The sequence below is a fragment of the Anas acuta genome, chromosome 12 (genome assembly GCF_963932015.1).
Source record: "Anas acuta chromosome 12, bAnaAcu1.1, whole genome shotgun sequence".
NCBI lineage: Eukaryota > Metazoa > Chordata > Aves > Anseriformes > Anatidae > Anas > Anas acuta.
This window is the reverse complement of record NC_088990.1, coordinates 15743938-15751298: the sequence shown is the minus strand read 5'-3', so window position 1 is coordinate 15751298 and position 7361 is coordinate 15743938.

Here is a 7361-nt window from a genome sequence, read left to right as displayed (position 1 = left end):
GCACAAAGACGTTGGCCAGGACTTGCTTACTTTCTCTCACTAACTGCAACTGTGGCAGGCAAAAAATGTGAGCTAACTAAATACAGATACGTACTGCTCTGCCCCAGTCAGTATCAGTTTGCTCTGAACCCTCCAAGTTCGTTTATTTTGTCCTCATGAAAGAGAGCAGATAGCCCATAATCATGTTGCAAACTCTGCTACTGACCAGAAACAGTAAGAATCACCTTGGGATTTTATGTGTGTATGTGTGTGTGTGTATATATATATATATATATATATATATATATATATATATATATTTTAAAGCAGCAAGGGAAGTTTTGGTTCCTTACACAAATGCTAATTATCCAAAACACTGTGATATTTGAACTAATTCTTCATGATGGACCAGGTCTATTTGGGCATAAATACATGCACATGAATACCAAAAAAAGGAAACGTGATATATTTGTCCTTTTTTTTTTCTTTCTTTCTAGTTGTCAATCTTCACACCCAGTTTCAGGTCATCAAAAGGCAGGGAAAGTGCTATCACAGGGTACAGATCCTGCACTCTAAAAAAGCACCACCAGAACAAAATACAGCTTTGGGACTTATGCAGCTATTTATTAATAGGTTATGGGTACTGCCAGGAAAAGGTGAGAAAGATTATGTTTTCTGATACATGCTTTTTCTGTGTCCAGCATCTGTAAAAGACTTGTGATTTAAACAGGCATTTGATGTCTGCCACCAGTCCACACTAATATAAAACTTTGTTAATGGCTACGTTGAAAACAAGGAAAGAACTCTGTGTTTAGCCTTAGCAATCTGAAAAGAAAAACCCCACAACATTCCATGAGAAGACAATTTCACTTCAGATCCACAAAGCAGGTAATGACAATTCACAAAACTTAAGTACCTGGCCTTATAGTTCTCGCTGTGCCTGCATATATGCCGCAAAAGGAAGACACAAAGGCAATGGTTGTGGGCGATGAAGAAATCCTCACAGCCCGTGGACCGTTGCCACTCACAGAAAGGGCCGTTTTAATACAGAAGAAGGATGCAAGACTCAGCACAGATACTCAGTTACAATACTTAATGTCTTGGGATTCAAGTCAGCTTTTCCACACAGGACTTGTAATTTAATAACGTGTGTTCTATGGTAACATGGTTTATGAAACCTGCATCTTCCAAAACATTTTTATTGACCATTTCAGTGTTTTCTAACACACAGGAAAACCAGATACTCAGAATTAAATATTACTCTGAAGTTCAGTAATTTGAATGTAAAGTTATAGATACGCTGGTAATCGTAAATGGTCTGAGATTTGAATGATTTTTCCACTCCAGTTAAATATATTGAGAAGTATATTCAAATAATTAAAAAGTGCTGGAAATAAGCAGTATTTAGAATTAATGAAAGCCATATATTCACCCTGTTGCATTCATTATTTTTAAATTATAGTTCTCACAGATTAAGAAATGCAGCGAAGTTAAAATGAAGCAATTTTGTTGCTAAATATTGTCATTTAGATTAAAATGTATATGTCTGTTGAATCCAAAAGCCAAACACTACTACTGCTTCTGCTTTTATTGTTTATAAAATCTAAAATAAACTGCCAGGAACCAATGAGCAACAACCAGGAAAACATTAAATATGAGAGACTAAAGCCGCAATTTCCCTGTCTCCCAGGGGAACTGTTTTCTTATACGATATAGGTTATCAGACATATGATGAACACATCAAGAAAGTCACATTATATCATTTCTAATTAGTTCAATAAGTTCAATAGTTCAATACAGATGCTGCGATAAATGGTCTCAAGTCCAACAGGCAAAAAGGTTTCTCATAACTCTCTTATTCATCAGTTATAGGCTAACATCCCTGATTTCAATTGCACAATCCTTTAACATATTGGTAACATGGTTAATAATTTAAAACCTTTTATAAGCTTCTTTTAAGGGAAAGAAAATGAATTTCACGGGAGCTGGATCATGCAAATGCACTGCTCTACAGCAACACTGTTCCTTTAGATCCCCAAATCAGTATTGATTTCTGATCATTGAGCATCTCAAATCGGCAAAAGTTTATTTGAAGTGAACTTCTGGGCAATTTTCCACACGACTTTTAAAGCATATTTGGCAACACACTGAATGCTAGCAACCTTTGCTCACTAAGAACTAAAAGGTCTTCAGTACCAGAGTGGAAAAATTCTTCATTTTTCAATACAGGATCAATACCAATCAACATACAAATGCATGCTCAAGGCTAAATTTTTAATTACACTTGAAGAAACACTGGTTTCCTTTGAGGCTTACATACAGTTTCCTCCCAACCACTCAAGACAGGTGGTAAAGTTTAATTGTGGCTGATGTTCCATTTCAAAAATTTCAGTGCATTTTAAAAGCAAACATTTAAAATTTTAAATTTGTTTTCCTTCACACATATATTATTTATACAAATGTCACCAACACACTACATTTCTATGTTTCCATATAGACTTTATCAATACTTTTTTTTTTTAAATATTATTTTATTGTTCCATTCAATGAGAGTTAAGATTGTATAACAAAATTTAATCATCCAAGGAAAACACTTGTATTTGTGAGGAGGGAGGTACCCTAAATAACGTCACCAAGTCACTATTATTAGCATTTTGCTATATTTTTTTCACATTGCCCTACACTGATTAATGATGATCAGCGGCAGAAGAAACATAACACTTTAGAATAAAACCTCTCCTCCAATGTTCTCGTGCTTGTTTTCTGCATCAAATTACACAGACTCCTTGAGAATGCCTTCCGCAAGGAGCTCACCAATGGCACAACATGAAATGACAGAGTTCAACTATGGAGAAATTGAAGCACTTACCTGGATCAAGACTTCTGAATTGTAACTGCAGCTTTTTCCTTTAATTGACATTTGCCATTCACCTCACAACAGCTCCAAAACAAATATGATGTTAGCTATGAAAAAAAAAAAAAAATTAAATTTAGAAGAAAGAGAGAAAAAAAGAAAATAAGAAGAATCACCTACATGTTTTACAAGTGTTAAGAATTTGCTAAAGCATTTATTGAGGTCATTTTCAGTAAGTACATACTCAGAACACTATGAAATCTTTAAATGGTATATAACTAACAAGTCAAGGAAACGAGTTTTCTTTTGATGATACTTGGTTATCCTGTTTATGTTCTAATAGTCCTACATCCATAAAAGGCCAAAGGACTCTGACCTTGGCAAGCTAACTAAGCAAGAAAAGGCAATCATGTGTACAAGGTTGTCACCTACACCACAAATTATGATAAAATATATCTCAGTATTGGAAAAAATAGCTGTATGTCTTCAGTGACATCCACTGTAGTACATTTAAGGATTTGAATAGGACAGCAATTTATTTTGCACTAAAATGTTTTATGGTTATCATAAAGCATTATGTCTTCCGAGACTGAAAGGTGATGTTTTTATGGACTGTTGCTTCTTGTTGCATTATCTTCACAGCTCAGAAATTATCCTGCCTTTTTTTTTTTTTTAAGTGCCCCCCTATTGCCCCACTAATAAAAGATGTCACACAATGGTTCAGTCTGATCAAAAGGAAGCTGTGTTAAGCAAAGTGTACAAGGAACATATTTCTAACACTGAAGAGTTTCACAATGAATGATTATCCAGCTAATTAGTGAAATAAATAATAATAATTGCCTGTCCCTCCTCATTAGAGTCGTAGAAAATGGAGCCCCAAAGCAGAGTTCTTGCCTTTGATTTAAAAAATTGGACATAGTTAATTTTATTATCACTTTGCCAAAAAGCCAGCTCACTTGCACAATGATAGGGTGATGGAAGGACAGGCAGACAGACCAAATGATGTCTAAGATGTCCCATTTTTAGCTTAAGAATAGTTTTGAAGTACTAAACTGAGTAATCTAATGTGGTTAGTTTGCTCTTGACATCCCTTTCAGGAGAGTCTGAACAACCAGTTAGGCTTAGGTGGAATAAATGGACAGCATGTTCCTTTGACATGTTAATCTGATGGCTTTCAGGCTTATCTATGACTATGTAAATTGCAGATAGTGTAAGAATTGATTATGATGGAATGTTATAAAGACATCAAAGCTCCTTTGCCTTCATCACATGTTCTTCAAGCCTTTGACCAATACCATGCTTCCACATGTCTGACATTGGTCCATGCTTATGTCACCTTTGGATTCCTTTCTTGTAGGTCACTGTTTGCCAGGCAAGCCTTAAAATGCTACATTTTGCACAGACTTAAGAGAGCCTGCCAAAGCCAGCACATCTAAACACATTACTTGATGCTGAAGAAATTTCACTGGCTTCTAATGAGGCAGTGAATTAGCCTTAAGGGGTCTAGTCTCAGTTTGACACGTGCATTACATGGAGTTATGCATGTCACACAACTAATCAGTTCATCTAGGCATTAATAGAGCTCTCACCACTGTGGTTTCCAAGCACTCCAAAGCAAGCCAGCAGAGGCCTTCAGAGGATCATCAGAGAGAACAGACCCATAAGAACCTTTTATTTGCTGATACTAGGTTATGTAGATACTAGGTTATAAAGCTCCCCTTCCATCCCCCAAGTACTAGCAATATCTTCTTCAAGGTTCTTGAACTTTGTTGTATTACCAGTAAGACAGAGAAATTTAGATACCCTACACAGCTCAAAAGAAATGATACTAAAACATGGATTGGTTTTTAAAAACAAAGAACTTGTTTGCTTCTTTTAACACACTCCTTGCCACAATCCCAGAGTGATCTATACAGAATTTACTATACCTGTCCAAAGTTGCATTCACAGAAGTAAAAACGGAATCTTCTCATTTTCCACTGAGCTGCACTTAAATGGAGTCTCAAGCCCCAGAGATTTCACCTATATACATGTAGTCCTCAGCCCGCCTCTACACCTCTGCCCTCCTGTCTGCTTCTCTTTTCTCCTCCTCTGGTGCTCATTACTGGCTCTTACTCCTCCCACCGCATTCTCTACCCTCAAAAGCCAGAGACAGAGCTTCTCTTTGCCTCCATAAGTATTGCATCAGCCTGGGCAAACTTGGAGGGGCTTAATTTGTCACAAGCTACCTTGAAAAGCCACTTTATAGCCTTGTATTAATTACAACTGTTCCCTTTCAACAAATTCTTTACAAAAGGATTTGTTAACTGTTTGACATAAATTTTAGAGCAATTTAATTTAAAGGGTGAGAACATCTGGGCGAATTCATAACAGTTGCTTAATCCAGCTCAGCACACACCCACTCTTCACCTGCAGCAGCACAGCTGAAATACACCCAGTAATGTGCTTTACAGAAAACTGCTCCCAGCCCTTTGCACTGGTTGAGTTACAGAACGTACTTTTAACACAGAGGAATGATCAGGCAATTTCTATACCGCATATGTGAAATTAAAACCATGATTTTGGCTTTCTCTTTACAAAAAAATAAATGTTGATATTATAATGACTTTGTAATTAATTCCAGATAGGGAAGGCTGTAACAGAACAATTACGGTTTCATTTTACTTTTACCTACTGCCATAAAATTTGGGGCAAGTGACAAATTAATACAACGGCCTGAATGTTAACACGCTTACTTACCAGAAATAAACTAAAGGTCAGTTTAGGGAAGAGGCTCTTTGCCATAAACACTGACACCAGTGTTTTATGGAGTCTGTCCCTTCAGGCAGCAGTACGGTGGTGGCACTGCAGCACTTCCCAAAAAATGCAATGTTATTTCTTTGTATGGCTTTATTATTTCAGTCTTGTTCAGATACTAAGCTTCAATCTCAAATGTAAAAAGCAAAAACCACCACAACAAAAACCCCTAGACTGTCTTCTAAGGTTTCCATTCTTCACTTATTTTTACTTGAAAATTCAACACAGTGCTACCAGCTTTTGGATGCACTGGATAAGGAAACTTATTCCCTGTCCCTTTAGGTGTTGCTAAGTCCTTTCTTTCCTAAGCAGAAAATCTTGATTCTCACCACGTAAACTCCCTAACTTCTGCCTCACATAGTCATGTTAATAAAGGCTTTTTCAAGTTCAGCTTTTGTTTCATTCAGGACTAACAAACACCACAGGTAACATGCTACTTGGAACTGAGCAACAACTTGGGTGAAGGTCCTGTAAACACACCTTCAACAAACACCAAGCTCTCTGGATTTTTTTCTTGAAGAGCGTAGAATAAATGGCAGAAAAGAGGCCTGCTCCAATCCGCTGACAGACCTTACTGCCTTACCCTCAGAGGAGGCAGGGTGCAAGCCGTTCAGGCACAGCACGCTGCCCACATCAAAGAGACTTTCTCCAGGGCCCCTGCTCAGGCTGATGCTCCCCAGCTAAAGGCAGGGCAAGCCCTGAGTGAGGGGCTGCTGCTGGAACATGGCCCTGCCAGGACAGAGAAGAGACACCCACACAGCCCCAGCTGGTCCTGCTATAGCTGATGAGTTTGGACAAACATGTAGGATCAAAGGAAAGAAACAACTGTCGCTGAGAAGTTTATTTGCCTTGAAGTCGATGATGTTCTGAGATCAGTTTTTCACTCACTAGTAAGTTCATAGAATCTTTAGATCCTTAAGTGCTTTGGGGCCAAACATCACTGGAAACATACAGTTGCTAATGTGTCCACATGACAAGTATGTCCTACATTTATTTTATCCTGTGTACTTCAAACTGTATCTGAATAAAACATAAAATGGTTGGAGTGAGAAGGGACCTTTAAAGACTATCTAGTTCAACCCCTTGAAACATCAATACCCCTCCTTCTAATCAACACTCCTCCTTTTCATACAAGGGAGAGTAGATTGAATTTGTGCAAATAACTTCCTTTATATACCTAAAAGCTCAGATCAAAACACTGAAAGAAATTCTAAGGTGTTCAGAAAAACACCCGTGTTCTTCCTCCCCAGATGCTGAACCTGGGCTCATTTCTTATCCAAGCTTGTGAGATCAAACTGAACTAATACATCCCTGTTTGCTATTTTAGTAGTCATATTACTTTCATCTTCCTGTTCCAAGATAATTTAGTGCCAGCAGGATCAACCATATCACCACACCATCGTACCACAGAAAGTTAATATATGCTAATCCAATTTTTAGAAATTATGATTTCTTTTCATACAGAGCACAAAATACGGTCTACCATAGGTTATTTATCTGAAGTGAACTGCTTTCTCAAATTATGATGTCTGAGAGCTATTCAGTTTTTGCAGTCCTTCTTTTCCTTGATGCCATGTCATATTCTTTCTAAAGCTGATCCTTTGAAATATTCTTATATCCTGACCAAAAGCATATCTAGAGGGTCTTGGTGAATGCATAAGTATTTAATATGCTTTTATGTTTAATGAAGTTCTACATATTTCAAAGATCCCATTCCACTTCACCTAGTATA